We start from the raw sequence: 26,791 nt of genomic DNA on the forward strand, positions 1-26,791 counted from the left end.
CTTCAAGACTTTTGTGAGAGTCCTACAAATTTGGGGAACTCAACAAAGTTAGCTTGTTGAAAAGATATAACTTTAAATGCATTTAGAAGACTTTCTTCCAAAATTAGAAGTGACTTCCCCAAAATTTAGGGATGTGACCATGATAAAAGAATTAAACTAATTAAGTGGGTTTTGAGAGGTTCTAGAAGAATTATTAGGAAGTTAATGGAAAATGTAGGAGAATGCAAGTAGGAGAAATAGGAATTTTTAATTAAAATAAAAAGATTTATTTCAACTAAAATAAATACAACTTGCATTTGGATAGATATTTAAATAAATATTAATTTATTTATATGTGAATGCGAATTTTGGATTCTATTTAAATAAATCTTAATTTATTTAAATGAGAAAAAGGGGGATAAAACATTAAATGCTTGAAGACTTTGAGGGAAACCATTAAAGGCTTAAGAAGACTTTAAGGGAAACCATTAAAAGATTAAGAAGACATTAAGTGAAACCATTAAAGATTTGAGAATACTCTAGAAGGAAGCCATTAAAGGCTTGAAGATTTTAAGCATTAAAGGTTTCAAGTGGGTGGAGATAAATAGGATTTCAAATAAATAACTAATTTATATAAAATTGTGGTGCAACTTGCATTTGTAGAAAAATGCAAGTGGGTGGAGGAAAGCATGATTTTTTAGATAAAATAAAAGATTTATTTTAGCTAAAAGGAGATGCAACTTGCATATGTTGTAAAATGCAAGTGGGGTGAGGGAAATAGGGATTTTTAATTAAATGTTGAATTTAATTAAAATGGAAAGGGGATTCTAATTAAATGTTGAATTTGATTAAAATGGCTAGAAGGGGATATTTAATTAAATGTTGAATTTCATTAAAATGGCTAAAAGGGGACATTTAATTAAATGTTGAATTTAATTAAAATGGCTAAAAGGAGATATTTAATTAAATGTTGAATTTAATTAAAATGGATTAGATAGAAGAAAGGGGGAATTAATTAAATCTTTAATTTGATTAATGGTTGATTAGAGGAAAGGGGATATTGATTAAACCTCAGTTTAGTAAATAGGCGGATTAGGGTAATTAAACAAATATAAATTCATTTAATTAGTTGTGCAAGTTGTAGGTGTCTACAATGATGTATGTGCAAGATCGAAGGTTTATGGGGAAAGGTGCAAGTGTAGTGTTGTAGTAATCCTTTGTCGGATATACTTGCAAGTAGTTGAATTGCCAAAGTGCAGATAGTGTTGCAGCAATCCCTTACCGGATTGATTGCACACAATTGTGGACATGATGGAGACATACCTTACCAGATCTGCCATGAGTTGTTATCTAAGCTTATCTTGGAACTAACCTCATGCATTTGGAGATGCAATTTTCCTCAGTTTACTTATATCTATTGTAGTGAGGATCCTAGCAGTGAGTTGTTTTGTATTCAGGTAGTGAGCCATCCAAGACTAAGCCACCCATTTTGTAAACACCATATAACTAGTTATATTATCTTGAGAGTTAATCCTCTCCATTGCTTTTCCCATTTGGGTTTTTCATGTATAAAATCTGGTGTCTATCTTGTGATTATGCTTTTCATTTATTTTGCATTTGCTAACTCTTATTGATAAGATTAATTGCTAAGGTTTAAATATCAATAAAAGTTTTATTTGTTGTGGAAATACTGATTCACCCCCCTCTCAATATTCCCTTCCATTCAACCATTTAAGAATTAGTATCAAAGCTTGGTCCCTTGTCAGCTAACTTAACCACTTGAGAGAGATCCTTTTTGGTTGAATCATGGCATCGATGAGTATAAACGAAGAATATCAGTTGGATGAAAAAAATAAGACAACTCTTGAGAATCTAGAAAGTGTGGAATTAGAGAATGAAGAATTGAAAGAAAATGTGAAGGTATTTAATGAATGTGTGTAGAAGCTGAGAGAACAGATCCAAAAGTTCAAGTTGAGACATAAGGAGGTTAATAATTAGTTAAACTAGGTGAATGAAACCATTAAAGATCTAATGCTGAAAATTGAGGAGAAGAACAAAGTAGAAGAAACCTTGAAAGATTCAATTGAAGATGAAAAATAAAGAATGTGAGAAGCTGGAACAAGAAGTGAAGAAGTTGAAGGCAGAAACTAAAGTTCTTGAAAGTAGCAAACTTTTGGAAAACTTGATTAATATGCAAAAATCTCATGTAGACAAGACTGGACTAGGATTTTAAACTGGTGAATGTTCAATTCAAAATGATAAAGACAAAGGCAAGGAAGTTAAGGTAGAAGTAGAAAAGAAACCTGAAGATGCAAGCAAAATCTAGAATTAGAGATCTACTGCAAGAAGATAGTTGGTTCATCAACCAAATGCACAAATGTACCCATCATTAAATGGTTATTGTTTTCAATGCACAATCAATTTGGTCATAAGGTTGCAAATTGTAGAATCATTCAATGTTACAATAGCAAGAAGTTTGGTCACAAAGAAAATTACTGTAGCCATAATGTTGTGAGTCAGAATCATTATTTGGTTGGAATGAGTAGGATTAATAGTAATTTTAATGGATATTGTCGTCTATGCAATGGTTATGGTCATAAAGATAATCAATGTAGAACTTGAATACATTTAGCAAATTCAGTGCAGAGGAACATCAAATGTTACAAGTGCAAACAATCTGGACATTATTTTAATAAAGTGCACAATTGTGGTTGGTATGGAGAAGTATATAGAGAAGAATATGGTCAAATACTAGTGAATTAAAGAAAAAAGAAGTCATGGTTTGGAGAAAGAAAGATGTACATAATGAAATGAAATCTAGTGTACTGGGATCTAGTGTAGACACCTCTTGCTCTGGTAACTAAGTTTATTTCTTTGGCTCAAGGGGAGATATAAAGGAAAATATTTCATTGCCCCTTTCTAAAGTAGCTCATGCTAGGGATCCGACATGACTATGATGTATATGCAATCCAATAATTCAATGAATATGTTGACATCATCAACAAGACACTTTTTTGTGGCAAAACCCTAGGAGTGCTTGGTAAGATAAGTATCAGACTATGAGATTATTTTCTTCATTATGTGGAAAGAATTGTTTGAAGAGAAAGAGTGTAGCTAAAGAACAAGAGAAAAAGAAGAGAAAGTAATCATGGAATGAAAGATGATCATTGGATATAATCGAGTAGCAAAGCTTTTCAGACTTTGGAAAAGGTACAGTTAGATGAATTCAATCATGAAAGATTAGGAAAATAAGAATAGTTTAAGTGTAGTAGAATTGCAAAAGGTTAAGGAGTTAGGAAAAAAAGGATTGGATTTATGGAGAGAATTCCCATGGTTTGATAATGAAGATATGATCAGATTAATCTTAAGTAGAGTGTAGAACAACTGTATCATATTAGATAAACCCTATCCAATTGCAAAAGACACCATTTCAACTGATACTGGTTTATGTGATAAAAGGGATGTATTGATTAAGTAGACTATAAATAATAAGCAATTAAATCCCGAACCAGAGTGACGAGAGATTAGAGAGCAGTATTGATTGACAAAATTGTTAACCCCGTGGTAAGGTATGTTGTGTATGGTATCTTATAAAATTTATTTTAGAAATAGGGAAGGTTCTACCTCAACCATTGTTGTATATGTTGCGCATAAGCTTGCTATGGAAGATGCATTTTTTGATTTGTTTGAATTGTTGAAAAATCAACTATTGGAAAACATTAAAATGACAAAGGATCAAGGCTACCACTTTCAGTTTGGATCATTTCTTGTATGTTTAACAATATATTTTCTAAAATCCCTCCTGTTAATGGAAAATGCATCGTGGGAGTCCCAAGTCCTGGTTGCAAGACATAAATTTTGATAATGGTTTGGAAAAGAGAGAAGAAAGTTGTGATGATTACTTTAGGACATTTTAGGATGATTGGTGTATTGGACCGGTATCCTCTGTTATTAGTTCAACTAGGGAGAGTTCAACCTTCAGGAAGAGAAAGAGGAAAGATGTGATGTCCACTGGAGCTTCAAAACCCAAGAAGCAGAACAAGGATCAAAAGAATAAAGATATCATAGAAATTGTTGATTTGGAATCTCCTATGGTAGAAGAAAAGTTGGCTATTGCAGAGCAAGAAGGAAAAGAGTTAGAGTCAGATGAAGATGAGTCATGTAAGACTTTGAATTTGCTAAAAAATCCTTGTTGGTGAGGATGGGATAAATAATATTATAGAAATGTGGGTTAATACTGTTGAGCCAGACAAATTTGAGAAAGCGTTAATGAATCACATGCTCTGAAACAACCTTAAAATTTAAGATGTTAGTGATGCTCTTTTGGAAGCTCTATTTGAGTTGATTAAAGAATGATTGGAGACCTCTCAAGAGCAATCTGTGAGTACAAATAACATATAGAATATGTTGGAAATGAGATGCATGGAAGCTCAAAGAACTTTAACCAAAAGTATAAGAAAAATGAGAGAATTGAGAGTACCAATAGATATACAATTATTGTGTACAATGGCTAGCTACTATGGTGAATTTCAAAGAAAAAGTTGATTCTATTGAGGAGCAGTTGAGTTCTACTGGTGAGAATTTTGATTTTCTAAGCAATAAAGATGGCAAACAAAGGAGGAAGGTAATTTCCCTGCAGTCTAAGTTATTATCCTTGCAAAGGAAAAAGGAAGGTTATGAGAGCATTTTCTAGAGAGTTAAGGAGATTGTTGAGGATAAATTGGAACACTTCTCAGCATTGCTTAATGATACAGTTGAGTATGAGCTGGATCTATCTACTCTAGACAGTATATCTCATGCTATTGATGTGTTGGTTGAATGTAGAAGCTTGTCTATTAGCATCAAATTAATTTTTCATTCATGGAAGGTCCTCCTTTCGGATCTTAAGGAGAAATAAAAGCAGATCTTTTAGATGAAAAGCAGTTAAGGAATTTCTTTTTGAAACATGTTTTTGACATTCTTTTTGATGTTGAAAACATTCTTTTTATTTTTCATCAAAGCCACCCTTTTTTCTTGATGTCAAAGGGGGAGAAAGGTAAATGGAGAAATATGAGTGATATGAGTAAGGGGGAGTTATATGCAGATTTACATGTGGAAATGTTTTTGAGATGTTTTTCCATCGATGAAAAAGGGGGAGATTGTTATATTTGTGTGAATGTTGTCATTGTTTTCATTGATGTCAAAACCGGTGATCTAGTTGGATCAGATGTGGCATAATGAGTAGCACAATAATATTGAATATATATTGAGCAACTAAGTATGTATGATCTAAGGGAGTATTTTTTGGAAGATCTTCTTCTTTGAAATCTTGTTTTTTGTTAATCATGGTTTTTATCTGGTTCAATCATGGTTAGGAGGGTCCTCAAAGAGAACACTCTGGACCGTGCAACAATTCAGACACAACTCAAAGAATACACTATGATAGAGGCAATAGAATCATATTTATTATATCATAGAAATTGATTACAAACTGCTAGCAATATGCGGGCTCACAACATTCGACTTATAGTCCTGAGTATGAAAACATGTTCAACTCAAGCAAGAATGCGAGCCTACTTTAGAATTCCTAATCCTTAGATATATCTTTTGTGCTCTACAAAATACTTTCTAAATGCTAAATTACATGATTTATATGATCAAGGATGATCCGCGTCAGCCCAAGATGAAACATTTAAAACAACAAGGTCAGCGTCCGCCAAAGAGATCCCTCTAGAAAATAAAAAGGTGAAGTGTAGATGTAAGGGAAGGTCGGCCACACACCAAGGAACATTGGAAATAATAAAATTAGGCTCCACAAACAAATTAAAAGATCCACAAGCATCACAAAAGAAAATAGGTCCAAGCGGCTCTAGTACATAGGAAATAAAATTGTCCCATATTCCGGAAATGATAACTTGCCGAAAAAAGATCTAAACATCTTGTGGACCAAGGATAAGATTGATGAACGTGTTCATGAACCAATTCCATCTCCGTAACATCTAGTGAGATAACTGAAAGAAATACTAAAACTGCAAAATAGGAAACAAACTAAAAGGAAAATGTTTTTGGTTGATGCAAGATTGCCAAGGACTAGGGATGCTTCTGCATTAGACATACATGGTTGATTAAAAAGTGAGTCTCTCACTTTGCTGGAGTTAAAGGAAAACCAAGACAATTCACCTCAACCTGATAAATCCATGATGAATCTTCAACTAATCTGCCTTTCTACTTTACAAGATACTCTTTGTACTGCTTGCTGTGAGTGCTACGCCTAAGTCTACTATCCAAAATCTCTTCAATCTAGTCTGATACCTTCTAGGGTATCTACTTCTCCAATTTTGCTACATTGAATTCAACCTCATGATACTAATACAAGTTTCCAATGTTGAATATAGGCAAAATTCCCAAACTATCTAGTAACTCCACTTCATATCCATTTTTAGAACTGAATCTCTTCAAGATCTTACAAGGTCCAAACTTCCCCATCTTCAACTTATTATAGGTACCAACTGGGAATATTTATTTTCTTAAATACACTATCACTTCATCACCAATTTCAAATTCCTTATGTCTCATCTTCTCATCTGCTTTCTCCTTATACTTGTTGTTCATGTCCTTCAAATATTATTTAATCTGATTATGCATTGTATTCATATTCTCTACAAACTCTTCTTCTTCTACACTCCACTTATCCTCATTACTGATGTCTCTCAGTTCTTATATGGTTCTAGGGTGTACTTTGGTAATAATATCAAAAGGTTCTCTTTCGATACTCTTGTTCACTGAATTAGTGTAGGCAAATTATTCTTGTACAAGAATCATGTCCCAACTTCTAGTTTTGTCTCTAGCTAAACATCTCAACAAGTTTCCCAAACTTCAGTTTACTACCTTTGTCTATCCATCAATTTTTTGGTGAAAAGTAGAACTAAAGTTCAAATATATCTTCATCTCCTTCCAAAGTGTTCTCTAAAAGTATCCAACAAACTTAGTGTCTCTGTCTAAAACTATGCTCTTAGGCAATCCATGTAATCTTACCACCTCCTTGAAAAATAGGTCTGCTACATGCACAACACATGTTGTCTTCTTACAAGGTATGAAATGTGCCATCTTTGAGAATATATCCACCACCACAAATATAGAATCATTTCCTCTATGTGTTTTAGGTAAGCCAAGTATGAAATCCATGCTTATGTCCTTCGAAGGTCTCTCCGAAACTCTCAAAGGCTTATATAGTCCAACATTCTGACTACCACCTTTTTCTAGTTGACAAATTCTATAGCTCTGAACAAATATCCTAACATCCTTATGAATCTGAGGCCAAAATTAATTATCACTTACCAAGGTTGTTGTCTTGTCTACTCCAAAGTGTCTGGCTAATCCTCCACTATGCTTCTCCTTTATAAGTTTTTCTTTCATAGAGCTCTGGGGTATACACAACCGATTTCATCTGAACAACATCTCATCTTGAATGAAATAATCCAGCGACTTACTCCTATCCATCACAACATGTTATATGCAAGCTCTCCAAGGTTCTGCAAAATCTGGGTCATCCTCATATAAGTTCTTTATTTTATCAAAACCCAATATTTCTATTTTCATCTCTATCAAAAAATTTCTCCTTCCGCTCAGGGCATCAACAACTTTATTTGACTTCCCGCTTCTATTCTTCTAAACAAAAGTATAACTCTGCAAGTACTCTACTCATCTCATGTGTCTTTGATTCAACTTACATTAATTGTTCAAATATTGCAAACCTTAATGATCGGTACACAACACAAACTCCTTAGCAAATAATATATCCACTTCTTCAATGCTTGAAATATGGCATAAAATTCCTGATCATACATTGAATATCTTCTCCTTGCATCATTCAATTTCTCACTGAAATAAGCTATCGAGCTTCTTGACTCAACACTACTCCAATTGCATTCCCACTTGCATCACAATCCACTTGAAATAATTTATTAAAATCTGGTAAAGCCAACATAGGCTACTCTATCACCTTTTTCTTAATAATTAAAAGCTCATATTTTCGTTGGTTGTCCACTTGAAATCCTTTTTATCTCCTCTCATTATTTCTGTCATAGGGATGCAAATTGAACTGCAATTTCTAATGAACTTCTTGTAGAAACTAGACAATCCATGAAATGATCTTACCTCTCTAATTCTATCTGGTGTAGGCCAATCAATAATTGCTCTTACTTTTTCAGGATCCATCTTCAATCCATCCGCAGATTTCACAAATCCCAAGTAAACTAACTCTTCCTTCATGAAAATGCACTTCTTAATGTTTATCAACAACTTCTCCTCTCTCAACCTCTACAAAACTTGTCTCACATGCAACAAATGTTCCTCCTTTGTCTTACTGAAAATCATAATGTCATCAAAGTACACAATAACAAACTTACCCAAAAATTTCTTCAATACCTTAGTCATCAATCTCATGAAAGTGCTTAGTGCATTAGTTAGTGCAAAAGGCATCACCAACCATTCATACAGTCCTTCATTTGTCTTGAATGATATCTTTCACTCACCTCCTTCTCTGATTCTGATCTAATGGTATACACTCTTCAAGTCTATCTTTGTATAATATCTGGCTCCACTTAAATAATCCATTATGTCATCAATCCTAGGCAAAGGGAATCAGTACTTCACTGCGATCTTATTTATTGCTCTAGAATAAGTACACATCCACCATTCTCCATTCTTCTTAGGTGCTAACACTTGTAGAATTTCACAAGGACTCAAACTCTCTCGGATCAAACCTTTCCTCAACAACTACTACACTTGTGTATTCAACTCTACATTCTTTGTTGGTGTCATCTGGTGTGCTGCTTTATTAGACAAACTAGCTTCAGGAGTTAGGTCCATGTAATGATTGATACTTCTCATAGGGGGTAATCCATTAGGTACATTATTTGGAATTATGACTCCATACTTTTTTAACAACTCTTTTATCTCCTTTGTTTATTCTTCTTCAGGCTCTGGGTTCTCAGTCTTCTTAGGAATTAAGGCAAAGCACATATTCTCATGTCTTATCCCATCTAGGAACTTCCTTCCATCAACCCGACAAATTCTAGCATTAGTACAAACTTCACTCTTCACGGGCTCCTCCAAAGGCAACAAGATTTGTTTCTCCCCATTAGCCACAACAATATATATATTCCTTCTTCCATCATGCATCACTTGTCTATCATATTGCCAAGGTCTACCCAACAAGATATGACATACATCCATAGGCATACAAAAATTTCATCATGACAAGCTCTAATCTTCAATTCTACCAAACATTGTTCACTTACAAATACCTTATGCTCATCTTGAATCCATGCTATTTGATAGGGTTTAGGGTGTTTCAACCTCTACAAATCCAACTTAGTCACCATTTCCTCTAAAGAAAGGTTATATGTATTACCACTGTCAATTCTAACTTTACAACACTTACTGACTACTTTGCATCTTGTATTGAACAAATTCTTCCTCTACAAGGGCTCTTGCTCTCCTCCAATATGATATAGTTCTCTCTGCATCATCAACAACTCTCCATCCTCTGATTTGTTACCTGATTCAGTAGGTTATTCTTCTACCAAGGCTTCTCTTCCATGGTTCTCTGTCTTCTTGAATTCAAAAGAACGACGTCCATCTCCTCCACATTTAAAACAAGTTCCTCTAAAACACACTCTTTTCTTGTCTTTTGTCTTCCTTTCCATAACCCTCATTCCAGTAACCTTCATTTTCTTTCTTCTGGTAAATTATTTTGTCATCTCTCTGGTATGAACTATCAACTCAGATAACTTCTGTGTCTTTATTCTAGTCTGCATAGGTTTCTCGACCTACGGTATAAGATATTCCTCCCTGAAATCTTTTGCCTCTACCTTGCTACTTCTGCTCATGTCTTTTATTCAACTTCTCTTCCACTTGCAAGGCATATTGATAAGCTTCTACAACACTTTGCAACTTGATCAAAATGAATTCCTCTTGTATCGACATCCACAACCCATTCAAATATCGGGCAACTTGTTCAACATCATCATCTATGTGTCCATATCTGATGTTCTGCTTGTAGAATGCTTCAGTATACTCCTTCACACTAGTTTCCTTTTACTTCAAGTTTTGCAACTTTCAGAATAAATTCAGTTGATAGTCTGTAGGCAAAAAATTTGATTTCAACTTACTAACCCATGATTTGATCTTTTCTTTACCTCTTATCTATCAGTCTACCTGCAAATATTCCCACCAAAGAGACACATGACCTTTCAACCTAATACAAACATATTTCACCTTTCGTTCTTCCACGGTGTCCTCAAAATAAAAATACTTTTCCATCTCCATAATGCAATCCATCAATTCATCCAAATCCAACTTTCCATTATAATTCGGTGGGGTAAAATGTGGTTTGGTGTTTGCTATATTCAAAACCCTCAAGAACCTTTCTCATGCCTCAACTTCTCCTTCATCATTTCATACATATTCAATATGTTGACCTCATCTCTGGGCCGTTTCAATGACTTCTAATTGAGTTGCAATTCCTCTCAACATTTCCATCACACGAGGGTCTGTATTCCCACACACTTCACCACCTCTAGCATTTATTCATGTTATCTTCACACAAGTCCTCTGTAGTTGTAGGTCGGATCCTTAATTCCACCACCCCACAACAAAATCCTACAAGACTTTGTAATCTCCAGAATGAAATCTCCCTCTGATACCACTTGGTGTAGTCATGGTTAGGAGGGTCCTCAAAGAGAACAGTCTAGATTGTGCAACATATCAAACACAACTCAAACAATACAATGTGATGGAGGCAATACAAAATCATGTTTATTATATCATAGAAACTGATTACAAATTTTTGACAACATGCGCGCTCACAACATTTGGCTCACAAGCTTGAGTATGAAAACATGTGTATTATGCAATATTTAGCTCAAGCAAGAATGCGAGACAACTTCAGAACTCTTAATCCTTAGATCTATCTCCCGTGTTCTAAAAACTGCTTTCTAAATGCTTAATTACATGATTTATATGATCAAGGATAATCCATGTCGGCCCAAGATGAAACGTGTAAAAAAACAAGGTCAGCCTTTGCCAAAGTGATCCCTCTAGAAAATCAAAGGATGAAGTACAGACCTAAGGGAAGGTTAGCCACACACCAAGGAATGTTGGAAACTATTTATGGTGAAAATGGATAATAACAATATTGAAAGACTAAATAGATTCAACCACAAAACCCTAGCCTAACAACAACAAAGATCCACCATAACATATGAAGATTACCTAAGATAATGCAAATCAAATGAAATCACAAAGATTATACCATCACATGTCCAATTGGGTTTGAATCTCCATTCTTCCTATCTCCATTCATCTTGTTTGATATATTTGCTCTTAGATTTTATGTGTAGTTGGGAATTGAATAGAATGATTGGTAGATTGATTAGCTTATTAGGGTTGATAATGAGAGAAGTATCCTCTTATATAGAAGACACTGTAGGAAATGGAGGGATAAGATTGAGAGGTTTAAAAGATAAATGGTCGGCTAGGATTAGAGGGTAGGTAGAAGAAATAAGAAAATAATAATAGGGTAGGTAGTGTAGGAATTAAGAGATGAATGACATGTGTCATGGATAGAAAAGGCTAATGAATTTATTAAATAAATAAATATTTATTTAATTAATAGAAGAAGTGGGATCAATTAAATAAATAAAATATTTATTTAATTTAGGAAAAGGATAATTTAAATAAATAAAGGTATTTATTTAAATGAGAAATAAGACTAGAAGAGGATAAATGAATTAATTAAATAAATAAAGATTTATTTAAATAATAGAAGAATTATGTTAAAATAATTAAATAAATAATTTTTTTTATTTAATTAGACATGACAAGATTAGGTGTCTATAGAAACAACAAAATCAGGCTCCATAAGCAATGAAAAAGATCTGCAAGCATCACAAAAGAAAATAGGTCCCGGCGGCTCCGGTACATAGGAAAGAAAACTGTCCCATATTCCAAAAATGATAACTTGTCGGAAAAAGGTCCAAACATCCCGCAGACCAAGGATAAGATTGATGAACATGTCCACAAACCAATTCCAACTCTGCAACATTTGATGAGAAAACAGAAAGAAATACTGAAACTGCAAAACAAGAAACAAACTGAAAGGAAAATGTTTTTGGTTGATGCAAGATTACCAAATATCAGAGATGCTCCTGCATTAGTATCAAGTTCTGGTATTAGTTGTGTTGGTTGAAGTGCTATCCAAATTGTTTTATTGCATTATGATTTATGATTACTATGCTCTGAAATCAGTGGCATATGTATCTTGAAGATGGAAGTTGTTATACTTGGAATTTGTGCTTATGGATTCATATCTATGGGTCTGGTAGACCCTTGTTTTGTTTTGGTAATTGAAGCATGTAGAAGATCAATGAAGGCCAAATTGTTTGTATAGTGTGTTGATCCTTTTGTTCTAGGCCAACACACACACACACACACACACACACACACACATATATATATATATATATATAAGGACATATGAGTATGTATGTATGACAATGTATGGAGTGTGCAAGGTATGGAAGTAAAGTGACTAGTAGCAATATGTAAGCAGTGTGTAGTGTGAAAAATGGAGTATGATGTTTGTATAAGAGAGAAGGTGTATGTGGAAAGGTGTGACTGCAGTGTTGTAGTAATCCTTTACTGGATCTACTACAAGCAACTAAATTGACAAAGTATAGATAGTGTTGCAGTAATCCCTTACCGGATCTATTGCAGCAGTTGTGGATAGGATGGAGGGATCCCTTACCGGATCTACTATCAGTTGTTGTCTGAGCTTATCTTGGAAATGACCTCATGCATTTGGAGATGCAATTTTCTTCAGTTCACTTATTTCCATTGCAATGAGCATTCCAGCAGTGGGCCATTTTGTACTCGAGTAGTGAGTCACTTTGTATTCAGGCAGTGAGCCACCCATTTTGTAAAAACTATATAACTAGTTATATTATCTTGAGAGTTAACCCTCTCCATGGTTTTTCCCATTTAGGTTTTCCATGTATAAAATCTGGTGTCTATCTTGTGATTATGTTTTTCATTTATTCTACATTTGCTGACTCTTATTGATGAGATTAATTTCTAAGGTTTAAATATTAGTAGAAGTTTTATTTATTGTGGGAAACCTAATTCACCCCCTCTCTCAACATTTTGGTCCATTCAACCATTCAACAATTTTATGGGAAAATTGTTGGTTTGGTCTCATATAATATCTTTTTGTTCTCTTGCTCCTCTTCTCCTCTAGATTCTAGCAGGATATTTTAATGCTATCTCAAGTTTGAAAGAGAAAAGAGGGGGAAATTCTAGGTTGGATCCTTCTGCAGAGCTTCTAAGGAACAATATTAAATTTTTGAGGTAAGTGGATGTTAAACCCACCAATGTAATATTTACTTGGAATAATAGAACATGTGGAGTGGAGGCTATAACTAAGAGGCTGGATAGATTTTGGGTCTCTTGCCTTTGGGTGGAGGATAGCTAGAATACTTGCTTAAAGATTTTGGATTGCTGAGGATTTGACCATTGGCCGATCATGATCTCTGCTACTAAATTTTAAGAGTCTAAGAACCCCTCTTTCAAGTTTCAGCTTATGTGGCTTCATGAGTCACCTCTTCAAGATCTCATGTCAGCCTGGTAGATTGAGAGGAGGTAAACATATATGGAATTGCAATGTATTCCTTTGTTAAGTAGTTGCAATATACTAAATACAAGCTCAAAAGGTGGAATAGGGTGTGCTTTGGCAACATTTTCCTAGCCTAAAGGGATGCCCAGTCTTTGATTGATTTTATCACCTGAAAACTTAGGTATCAAGGTCTCTTGGATGCTTTATATAGGGAGGAAGCTACAACCATTAAATATCTTGAGGAATGGGAGCTCTGAGAAGAAATTTATTGGAAGCAAAAGGCTCGTGTGGATTAGCTACATGAAGGTGACAGAAACACAAAGTTTTTTCATAATACGATTAAGGATATTAGGCATGGGGCCTCAATTTCTTCTCCCATTTCCTCGAAGGGGGCTCTGTTGACATTATGTGAACTAGTATGAGGACATAATGGCATTGTATGTTGTCATTGATGTCAATAAGAGGTGAGAACCAGCATATGTGAGAATCGGTATAACACTGTGAACTGACATTTGTGCCAAAGTGAAGTGGTGTGTTTGTTCAAGGTGAGCTGGCATATGGTTATGGGAACCGACACATGGAAGCATTGTATGACTACTGGTTGGTAGCCTCAACTTCAGGGTTTTCAGTTGAAGTGCTTCAAGCCTGTGTGGCTCAACTGGTGACTTTGTGTGATGAGTTAGCATGGTAACGAAGAACAGATCGTGTTTCCACATAAGCCTTGTGCACATGAAGTATCTTGCATGGAGGAGATTGTTCCTATCTACCTCGGGAATGTGTGAAGTCTATAAATAGTGATAACATGTGATGGGTTATCAGCTGCTATGAAATCGGTGGAAAATGGATGATGGAGAATGTCTTGAGATTAGATCAAGACTGTTGCATTTAATGCAGTGTGCTCAACGGTCAGGATTGAACTGTTTGAATTCCTTAACCTAACAGGTTTAGGGTTTAGGGTTTATGCTACCAACCTATCTATTTTCCTATAAGGTCGATGTTGTGATTCTTTCTAGGGTTGCTGGAAAAAGTTGTGTGTGTGTATCCAAGAGAAGAGATACATGATTCTTGCCAGACCAAAGGAGAGAAGTGATACCTGTAGAGTGTAAGTGCAGAAGGTGAAGAGGAGCTTAAGTGGATCTGCATTGGCATTGAGTGCTATTACTAGATCATTGTAATACCTGTTGATCTCTAACCACTTCAACAGTAGAGAATTCCCTTAACAGGGTAGCTTTAACTGACTTGCTATAAATCCTTTAACAGGGTGACTCAAAACCATTGAGTTCTTGAAGTCCTCTAACAAGGTTTAACCCTTAACTGGGTATTCTAGCCATCCCTTAACCAGGTGATCCCTAATAGGATCGGTTCCTAAAAAAACCTATTATATCAGTCTTTAACTAGACAAGGCTCCTAATAGAGCAGACTTCTAAAGAGTTCAAAAACAATCTTGTGGGTATTCATCCCTACTGTGGTTTTTCCCAGTTGGGTTTCCACGTGAAAAATATGTGTGTCATGTGTGATGTCTTCTTCATGTGATGCTTTGTTATTTTCTGTCAAGTGGTGAATCATGTTGATCTATTTGCTCATATGTATATCTTTGATGGTAGATTACCTGTTCATGCATTAGGGTGAAATGGAAATTAAGTGCTATATTATATGAGAAGATAAGTGTCAACCAGTTTATGCTTGTCTTAGTTATTCTGGGTTTTGCCGGTTGTACTCTGTTTTAGGATCGATGTTACTGTTTATCTATCAATGCATAGTGTATGCTGACAAACCGGTTTAAGAGTGTGTTTTTGTTTGTACTAATTCACCCCCCCTCTTAGTATAGGTTTGGTACTATCCATTCATCATTGAGTTATCAAGCTCTCCTATCCTTTCATAGGGAGATTATTCAGGAAGCTAATAGTTTCTTTGTGGGTCTATTTATTGAGGATTATATTTCTAATAGTGAAGAGGAAGGGCTTGTGCTGACCTACTTTCCTTCCATTATTTCCAATGAGATGAATGTTGATCTCATTCACCCCATTTCATTAGATAAAGTTGAAATAGTGAGGTAAAAGCACAAAACTGTGTCACGTTTTAGGCCAACTTATCAATACAAGTGAATTTAAGTAATTCTAACTAAAACTCAATTTTAGTCAAACATATGGTCTATATAGATTCATTATAGCTATGTTATATATGGGCCACAAATTTTCCAATTGGAAATGTCTACTAAATGTATAATTTATACCACTTTGGGTCTAATTATAAAAAAAAATCAAAATTAAAAAAAATCGACGTTTCAAGAACTCCTACTCTTATAAATAATATTTTTTTTAAATATAAAAATACCATTTTATAGATCTATAAGTGAATTTTCTAGAATATATATCTTTTAATATTTTAATTAGTTTTTATATTTTATTTTTTATTTTTATTAAAAGTAGGTCACCAACACTAAAATATAAGGTTGATTATTTTGTCAAGGAAAAATACTAAAATTTATTTAAAGCTTTTAAAAAATTATGATGCAGTAGAGAAAAGAATCTATGTTAAGATGATATAATTCTTTTTTTAATTTGGACAAATAGTTAAGAAAAAAGGTGGCAACAATTGGAAAGAGCTATATTTCAGCACACACACAACTTTTCAAATTTATTGAAAAATATATATTTATAAAAAATAATAAAAAATATGTCCATGCACTAAAGTTTATAGTTATCAATATGATGGAGAGGTATACTTAAAGAGAGTTAATTCCTTGTTTAAGGGAAGTCACGGACAATAGACTTCTACATACACCGACAGACACTTTACCGGCATTGGCAATAATGCATATCGACACTCAGGCCAACATGGAATAAAATTTTATTTTGTAATGTAATTATATTTTGTAAAAGCCGACATGGTACATTGCAATAGACTCATATATGTATGAGATCTTTTAGGTCATTTTTGTGTGTAGATAGATGAGAAGTATAAGGTAATTTTGTATAAGGTGATATAGTTGATAGCGAAGGTTTTTGGTTATTATCTGAGCTTAAACCGGTACTGAACCTGGCATATGAGATGCTATTTTGAGTAGTACATTGTATTGGATTTTGATAATCCATTTTGTAGTCAGTGTGACTCTTTATTGAGCAGTCTGCTCTAGGCTGTGTTAGGATTAATGATAGTCCTAAAGATATTGAGAGGGGGGGGGGGGGGGGTGAATCGGTATCTAATCGGTTAGTAGAATATTTAAACTTATTAAGAACTTTGCCTTCCAAAAAAGTGTACCGGTAAATAAGAATTAATGCAGTAAATAGGAACAATAAAGACAACATAGAAAACACACCATAACACAAGATGTTTAACAAGGAAATCTGGTGTGGGAGAAACCTTGGTGGGATTTGTGACCCACAATATTCACTCACTAGCTAATGATTAAATATTACTTACAATAAGGGGCCTGCACATGCTGGAAGGCCAACTGCCTAGAGCTCATTACTCAATAAGAGTCACACTGACTACAAGAGTGGATTGTGAAATCCAATACAATGTACTACTTCAAATCAGTATCAACTATGCCAGGTTCAATACCGGTTTAATCTCATTCTATAACCAAAACCTTCGTTGTCAACTATATCTCCTATACAAAATATCATCCATATATTCTCTCCATGCATATACCTTACTACTCAAAATGACCTATAAGATCTCATACATATATATGTGTCTTTTACAATATGCCATTTCGGCTTTACAAAAGATAATTACATTTAAATACAATAAACAAAAGTTTATTCCCTGTCGGCTGGGGTACTAGTATGCATTGTTGCTGCTACCGGTGAAGTGTCTACTGGTACCTACTGGTGGCTTTACCAGATTAGTGCCAGAAGGTTGCCAGATGGTTGCCATCAATGACAACACCACTATTCTCATTAGAGTGTAGAATGCCAACAATCTCCCCCTTTGGCATTGATGACAACACTCATGAGAAAAATCCAAAAACTGAAGTCCAAAAAGTTACCAAAAAGATGTTCTCCCCCTGAGCAGATGGTCTCCTCTTATTAATCATTTTTCTCTGTCCACTACTCCCCCTTTGACATCAATGACAAAGGTTGTCAAAATTTGTCAAACAAGTGCAGAAATTTCACCTTAAAATTTGTAACCAGTTGGTTACAATCTGAAATATGTCGGCCAAAACCAAATTTAAACTTTGCATGAACCTGTTGTTGTCATTCAGGGTTGCCTCAGTCTATTGGATCATTCTAGTGAGATGATGCATTTTCTCTTTTGGTGATCTTTCTCCTTGAATTAATGCCTTAGAGATTTGAATTCTCAGAGAGATTAGATTGTCCAACTTAGGACCAAGTTTGTACTTAAGTTCTCTGGCATTAGCCTTAATCCTTGCCTTCTCTTTCTCAAATTTCTCCAATTTCTCCTCAAAACCTGCTATTTCCTGCTCAATAACTGATATAGGTTCGGATGAACCAATTATGTTATCAGCTATGTCATCAATTTCTTTCTGTACTCTACTTATTTCCTTTTCTTGTTGGCATTACAATAGAAAGGAGATTGTTGGCATTTCAATAAGGATATTGAGAAGTTTTTTGGAGATTATTGATATAACTGAAGAAGGATGATTACTATCTTAATAATATTATTTTGTCATTGATGTCAAGAAATTGATTTTCTGATTTAGTATGATGTTGCCATATCTTGAGAAGTATGTTTTAATGAGTATTAAGAGGTCGGTAAGTGACACAGAAAGAATGTGATAATGAAGGGAACAATAAGCTATTCAATGGGCAACTATTACCGAGTTAGACAATGATGAGATCATGTTGTTTTGATTGTTTTGATATCCTACATATGTTGTTGATTATAAGTTTAATATTGTACTATGTCATTGAGCAAAGAATCTAGTCGGTAAACCCTAAGGTTATCGATATCAGTTAAAGAAGGCAGAATGTCTACCGAGTGAAGTTCAGTATTTACCAAGTAACAACAGAGTAACAATAGATTGCTTTGGATAAATAAAAGCATTATTTAATGAAGGATGCTAATGAGTTGGAGATGGATAAATGATTGGTATGTCACGCAAGAAGTTTGTTGAGTATCTACGACAATGGAAAATCAAGAGGGAGATCTATAGCATAGATTGAACCACAATAACCTTGCACAAGTTCCAAGGAAGGAATGCAAGTTCCAAGGCAAGGTAAAACATTTTTTCAGATCAAAGGATACATTGAACCTAGTCAAGTTTGATGATCTGATGGCTAAGACTGATCATGGGAAATGTGATCAAGGAGATTAAGCAGTTAGAAATTGTTAATAAATAAGGAATTGTTGATGAACAATGCATGCAAGCAAATATATGCACAATGATGCTACAAGAATGGTTACCGAGCACAGAAGCTTGAAGATCTGATTGAAGAAAAGATTGAGAAGCCTAGCAAGCCCAACAACGAACAAGATAAGTCTTATGACAAGATTGTTTTGAGAAAATAGAATCTGCTTTAGCATTTCAGATGTGAAGTTGCAGATATATTTTATTACTATTATTTATTTTGTAAGTGATAGGAAATCTCTTAACCGAGTGGACTTAACGGTCTTATTTGTAAACCCTCTAGCAAGGTAACATTCTAAATGAGTGTTTGAAATCCTTTGACAAGGTCACTTCTACCAAAGTGTAAGACTCTAACAAGTCTAAGGGAAATCCCTTAACCGGGTCACATCTAGCAATGTGTTTGTAATCTTTAACAGGATTAGCTTTTAACTAAGCATACTCTAGAAGGGTATATTTCTTAGTGGGTCCGAAATCCCACAGTGGTTTTTCCCTATTTGGGTTTCCACATTAAATCTGGTGTTATATGTGTTGTGATGATTATCTGTTCATGAGTTTGAATGTTTTACAGTTTTGGTTATATATTCTGAAGTATAAGCTACCGAGGTTGAATATATTAAAGATTAAGTTTGTATGATTCACCCCCCACCCCCTCGCCCTCATCTCATCTTATTAACTATTGGCATCAGAGCTTTACAATTGGCATTAGAGCCTTGGACTCTAAAAGAAACGTTTAAAGGTACTTGAGGAAAAGATCCAAAGATGTATAAAAGGGATGCACCAAAGCTGAACAAGTCAAGTTTCTCCACATGGCAGAAAAGGATGAAGTTGCACTTATCAGGAATTGGAGAATATGCAACATATTATCTGGAGAATGATTACATAACACCTAGCACCAACCCGATGACAATGGAAGAGATAAAGGAAAAGCAAGAACATATTCAAGCTATGATTGAAATAACATCAGCATTAACCGACTCAGAGTTTAATGATCTAGAAGGTTGTAATGATGCAAAGGCAATGTGGATCAAGCTCATATCTGTGTATGGTGGTGATGAACATGTTCAAAGAGAAAAAGTAGATAGTCTAAGAGGAAAACTCGAATCCATGAGAATGAATGAAGGTGAGAACATAACACAATATAGTACAAGGTTAAAGGAAATTGTCAATCAAATTAAAGGAGTAGGAGGAACTATTGAAGAAAAGGATGTAACAAGTAAGTTATGGAGAACCCTTCTACCTGCTTAAGTTATTCGAGTCTCTACAATCAATGAATTAAGGTCTTTACTAGACATGTCAGTCTCTTTGGATGCCACTATCGGTAAGCTACATGCATTTGAGTTAAGTAATTTTGATAATAGTGGGTCTTCGGTAAATAAAGTTGAATCTGCATTTAGTTCTTTTCATCTTGGTGAATCTGATGATTATAATGATAGAATGAATAAGTATTCTGAAGGAAACCATAGTGGAGCAAGTGAAATATTTCGTAAAAACATGGAAGAAGTACACAAACTATATGAGGAAATCAAAAAGCAAGAAGAGTTTGAAGCACTATTGGCCAGAAGGTTACCGAGAGGCAAAGGTAAGTATAAAGGAAAGCTACCTTTGAAATGTTTCAATTGTGATAAAATAGGACATATGGCTTATAACTGTCCTAACAAAGAATCTAGTGAAAAGAGAGAATACTGAGAACACAGACAGAAAGACAAACACTATAGAGGACACCGAGACTTCAAAAAGAGAGATAGAAATACATGCCTAGTAGCTGATGAGGAATCCAATGAGGATAAATCTGATGAAACTAAAACAGAGGAAGTTGTTTATGTGGCTATTAAAGATGGATCAGATGAAGAAAGGTATGAAGAAAAATCCCTAATATCTCACATAAATAAAAATGATTCTTGGATCATAGACAGTGGACGCTCTCATCACATGACAGGTGATAAACATAAGTTTGTTAAATTAGAAGACTATGATGGAGGTTATGTAAGATTTGGAAATGATGCACCATGTCCGGTGAAAGGTAAAGGATCTATAACACTTCTTGACAATGCTAAATGTGATGATGTATACTGGGTTGAAGGTTTGAAATATAATTTGTTGAGTGTAGCACAGCTAAACAATATAGGATATCGAATAGAATTCCAGAAGGGATGTGTCAAAGTTCATGACAAAAATGGAAAGCTAGCTGCTCCTGAGACTCAAACAAAAGGTAATACATTTCATCTTGACTCAACTCGGAACAATTGTCTGTATGCTAAAATGGAAGATACCTGGCTATGGCATAAAAGGTTTTGTCATGTAAATTTTGATAATCTGATCAAAAGAAGTAAGAAGCACTGAGTAAGAGGTCTACCGAGCATGGAAAAACCAGAGAATGCTATGTGCCGAGGATGCCAGATGGGTAAGATGACAAGATCAAGCTTTACAAGTAAGTCCTACACTTCTAAAGGAATTTTAGATCTTGTACACACTAATCTTTGCGGTCCCATGAAAGTTCAAAGTTATTATGGTGACAAATATTTCATATTATTTGTAGATGATTACTCAAGGATGATGTCAGTTATGTTTTTAAAAGAAAAATCAGAAGCTTTTCAAATGTTTAAATGGTACAAGGCAAGAGTTGAAAATGAAACAGGAAGACCGTTGAAATGTCTTAGATCTGATAGAGGAGGAGAATTCACTTCTGATGAATTTAACTTATTCTGCAATGATCATGGTATAAAAAGGCAATTTTCTGCACTGAGAACTCCACAACAAAATGGGATAGCTGAAAGAAGAAATAGATCTATTGTAGATTGTGCCAAAACCCTGATGATAGAAAAGAGGGTACCTCAAACATTTTGGAGAGAAGCAATCAGCACTGCAGTTTACACCCTGAACCGAGTACACCTGAAGAAAGTAACTATGAAGACACCATATGAAATCTGGTATGACAAGAAACCTAATGTAAGTTATTTTAAAATCTTTGGAAGCAGATGCTATGTTCAAAAAGATGACAGAAATGGAAAGTTTGATCATAAAAGTGAGGAAGGAACATTTCTTGGTTATTCTTCTAGAAGCATAGTTTTTAAATGTCTGATCAAATCATCTAACAAAATAGTGGAAAGTGCAAATGTGAAAATTGATGAATTTGCAGAAAGAAATGATGAAGGAAATTCCAAAGAACCAAAAAATTATGAAGAATTTGTTTATGTTCAACTGAGAAGTCCTACCGAGAAAGTTGCTGAAGAAAATGAAGATAATATCCAATTACCGAGTGATGAAGAAGATCATATAGAGCCTACCGAGCCTATATTAGCCAAATATGTCTGAAGAAATTATGCATCAAGTCAGATTATAGGAGATAAGGATGATCTAGTGATGACAAGGAACAAACTGAGACAGAACACATGTTTGTTATCTGAATTTGAACCGAGAATAGTAAAAGAGGCATTTAACAATGAAGATTGGGTAAATGCTATGACAGAAGAGATTGATCAAATCAAGAAGAATGAAACATGGACATTGGTCCCAAGATCGAAGGACAAAAATGTAATCGTCCCAAGATCGAAGGACAAAAATGTAATCGGTACAAAGTGGATTTTCAGAAACAAGCTAAATAAAAAAGGTGAGGTCATTCGGAACAAAGCAAGACTAGTTTGCAAAGGTTATGCTCAAGAAGAAGGAATAGATTATGGTGAGACTTTTGTACCTATGGCTAGACTTGAGGGAGTAAGAACATTGTTGGCATATGTTGCTTTAGGTATATCAAATGGATGTTAAATCTACATTTTTGAATGGTATACTAGAAGAAGAAGTTTATATTGAACAACCTGAAGGATTTGTTAAAGACAAGAATAAAGATCGGGTATATAAATTAAACAAAGCTTTACATGGTCTGAAACAAGCACCTAGAGCATGGTATGAGAGACTGCACTCTTATTTGATCAAGATTGGTTTTATAAGGAGAAGTGAAAACAACAATATGTACATGAAAAATGATGAGGACAATGGAATACTGATCTCAGCCATATTTGTTGATGATATTATTTTTTGTGGAAATGATTCTCTATGCAAGAACTTTGGAAATGAAATGTGCAAAGAATTTGAGATGTCATTAATCGGTGAAATAAAGTATTTAATAGGTTTACAAATACTGCAAATGAAAGATGAGATTTTCATTACTCAATCCATGTACATAAAGGAAATCTTGAAGAAATTTGGAATGGAGGATTCTAAACCTGTAAGTACTCCTATGATCACTAACTTTAAACTATCAAAGAATGATGAATCTACATCTGTTGATGAGACACTTTACCAATCCATGATTGGAAAGTTGCAATATGTTGTTCACAGTAGGCCAGATATAGTACATTCAGTAGGAATAGTTGCAAGATTTTCTACAGATCCCAAAGAATCTCATATGACGACAATCAAGAGAATTTTCAGATACTTGAGAGGCACTGAAGATTATGGCTTAGTATATGAAAAGATAAATGATTTTGATTTAAAAGTATATACTGATGTTGATTGGGCAGGAAACATTGATGATAGGAAAAGCACAAGTGGTGGAGCTTTCTTTTTGGGAGATAGACTGGTAAGTTGGCTTAGCAAGAAACAAGGATGCATTTCACAGTCAACAGTTGAAGCTGAATATGTCGCTGCGGCATTGAATTGTACCAATATAGCATGGATCAAGCAACTGCTAGAAGGTATAAATGAGAAATTTATCGAGCTAGTAACTATATTCTGTGATAACACTAGTGCCATTAACATTCCAAAGAATTCGGTAATGCACTCTAAGACAAAGCATATGTCTATAAAGTATCATTATCTCACAGAAGAAGTTCAAGAGAAGAAAGTTGTGCTGGAATATATCATTTCAAAGGAGCAAATAGTAGACATCTTCACAAGCCATTGCCAAGGGACACTTTTGAGTATCTCAGAAGAAAGTTAGGGGTCCTACCCCTATCTTCTACTCACTAACAGAGTTCGGTGAAAGCATCAATTCGATGACTCTATAGAATATTATTTATGGATTGATGTTGATTTACACAATTTAGGAGGTTTTCTAAAGGTGTGTAGGAAATAGTGAATAGAGACAAGTCGTTCTGACCAAGACTGAGATGATACATGCGTAACACAACAAGGAAATTACTTCACAAAGGAAGAAATCATGAATTAGTTCTTTTTCTTTTTGGCATTGTTGTCAAAGGGGGAGAAGACTAAATGGAGTAGACAATAGAAGACTAATGACAGGGGGAGAAGACTTCAGGAGAAGGTCTAAACAGCAATCTGAATCCGATTCAGTTGGAATAAATCAAGTTGGTTTTTCCATCAATGCCAAAGGGGGAGATTGTTGGCATTACAATAGAAAGGAGATTGTTGGCATTTCAATAGGGATATTAAGAATGTTGTTGGAAATTATTGATATAACTAAAGAAGGATGATTACTATCTTAATAATATTATTTTGTCATTGATGTCAAGAAATTGATTTTCTGATTCAGTATGATGTTGTCATATCTTGAGAAGTATGTTTTAATGAGTATTAAGAGGTCGGTAAGTGACATAGAAAGAATGTGATAATGAAGGGGAATAATAAGTTATTCAATGGGCAGCTATTACCGAGTTAGACAATGATGAGATCATGTTGTTTTGATTGTTTTGATATCCTACATATGTTGTTTATTATAAGTTTAATATTGTACTATGTCACCGAGCAAAGAATCTAGTTGGTAAACCCTAAGGTTATTGATATAAGTTAAAGAAGGCAGAATGTCTACCGAGTGAAGTTTAGTATTTACCGAGTAACAAACGAGTAATAATAGATCACCTTGGATAAATAAAAGCATTATTTAATGATGGATGCTAATGAGCTAGAGATGAATAAATGATTGGTATGTCATACAAGAAGTTTGTTGAGGATCTATGACAATGGAAAATCAAGAGGAAGATCTATAGCACAGATTGAACCGCAATAACCTATCACAAGTTCCAAGGAAGGAATGCAAGTTCCAAGGCGAGGTAAAAAGTTTTTTCAAATCAAAGGATACATTGAACCTAGTCAAGTTTGATGATCTGATGGCTAAGATTGATCATGGGAAATGTGATCAAGGGGATTAAGCAGTTAAAAATTGTTCATAAATAAGGAATTGTTGATGAATAATGCATGCGAGCAAATGTATGCACAATGATGCTACAACAATGGTTATCGAGCACAGAAGCTTGAAGATCTGATTGAAGAACAGATTGAGAAGCCCAGCAAGCCCAACAAGGGACAAGATAAGTCTTATGACAAGATTGTTTTGAGCAAATAGAATCTACTTTAGCATTTCAGATGTGAAGTTGTAGATATATTTTGTTGCTGTTATTTATTTTTTAAGTGACAGGAAATCTCTTAACCAAGTGGACTTAACTGGAAGTACTGATACTAAATGTAAAGTACTGATGACAATAGCTAACAAGATGAGAGGGGGGGGGATGAATCATACAAACTTAATCTTCCATAAAATCAACAGATTCAACCTCGGTAACATGTACTTCAGCAATATAACCAAAAACTACTAAACATGCATACTCATAAACACACAATCATCATAACACATATAACACCAGATTTAATATGGAAACCCAAATTGGAAAAAACCACTGTGGGATTTTGGACCCACTAAGAAATATACTCTTCTAGAGTATGCTCGATTAAAAGCAAATCCTGTTAAAGATTACAAACACATTGCGATGTGACCTGGTTAAGGGATTTCCCTCAGATCTGTTAGGATATTCACTTTGTTAGAAGTGACCTTATCAAAGGATTTCAAACACTCATTAGAATGTTACCTTGCTAGAGGGTTTAAAAATAAGACTATTAAGTCCACTCAGTTAAGAGATTTTCTATCACTTACAAAATAACAGTAATAAAAATATATCTGCAACTTCACATCTAAAATGCTAAAGCAGATTCTTATTTGCTCAAAACAATCCTGTCATTGGACTTATCTTGTCCCTCTGCTGGGCTCCTTACTCTATTTTTCAAACAGGTCTTCAAGCTTATGTGCTTGGTAATCAGTATGTAGCATCCCTATGCTTACACTTGCCTGCATACATTGTTCATCAATTATTTCTTATTTATAAACAATTCTAACCGCTGAATCTCCTTGATCACATTTCCCATTATCAATCTTAGCCATCAGATCTTCAATCTTGACTAGGTTCAATACATCCTTTGATCTGAAAACATTTTACCTTGGATAGGGACTTGCATTCCTTTCTTGGAACTTGCACAAGGTTATTGCAGTTCAATCTGCATTGTAGATCTTCCTATCGATCTTACATTGCCATAGATCCTTAACAAACTTCATGCGCAGCATACCAATCATTTAAACAACTCCAGCTCATCATTGTCCTTTTTTAAATAATGCTTTTATTCATCCAATGCACTCTGTCATAACTCAATTGCAACTCTGTAAATACTAAACTTTACTCGGTAGACAATCTGCCTTCATTAACCGATATTGATAACCTTAGGGTTTACCAACTAGGTTCTTTGCTTGGTAACATAGTATAGTATTAACCTTACAATTAACAACATATGTAGGATATCAAAACAATATAAACATCATGATCTCATCATTGTCTAACTCAGTAATAGTTGCCCATTGAATATCTTATCCCTCCTCCTTCTTATCACATTCTTTCTGTGTCTTTTACCGACTACTTAATTCTCTTCAAATCAATCTTCTCAAGATATGGCAACATCATACTGAATCAGAAAATCAATTTCTTGACATCAATGACAAAATAATGTTATAAAGATAGTTATCATCCTTTTTCCAGTTATATCAATAATCTTCAACAACCTTC

The sequence above is a fragment of the Cryptomeria japonica genome, chromosome 3, assembly GCF_030272615.1.
Source record: "Cryptomeria japonica chromosome 3, Sugi_1.0, whole genome shotgun sequence".
NCBI lineage: Eukaryota > Viridiplantae > Streptophyta > Pinopsida > Cupressales > Cupressaceae > Cryptomeria > Cryptomeria japonica.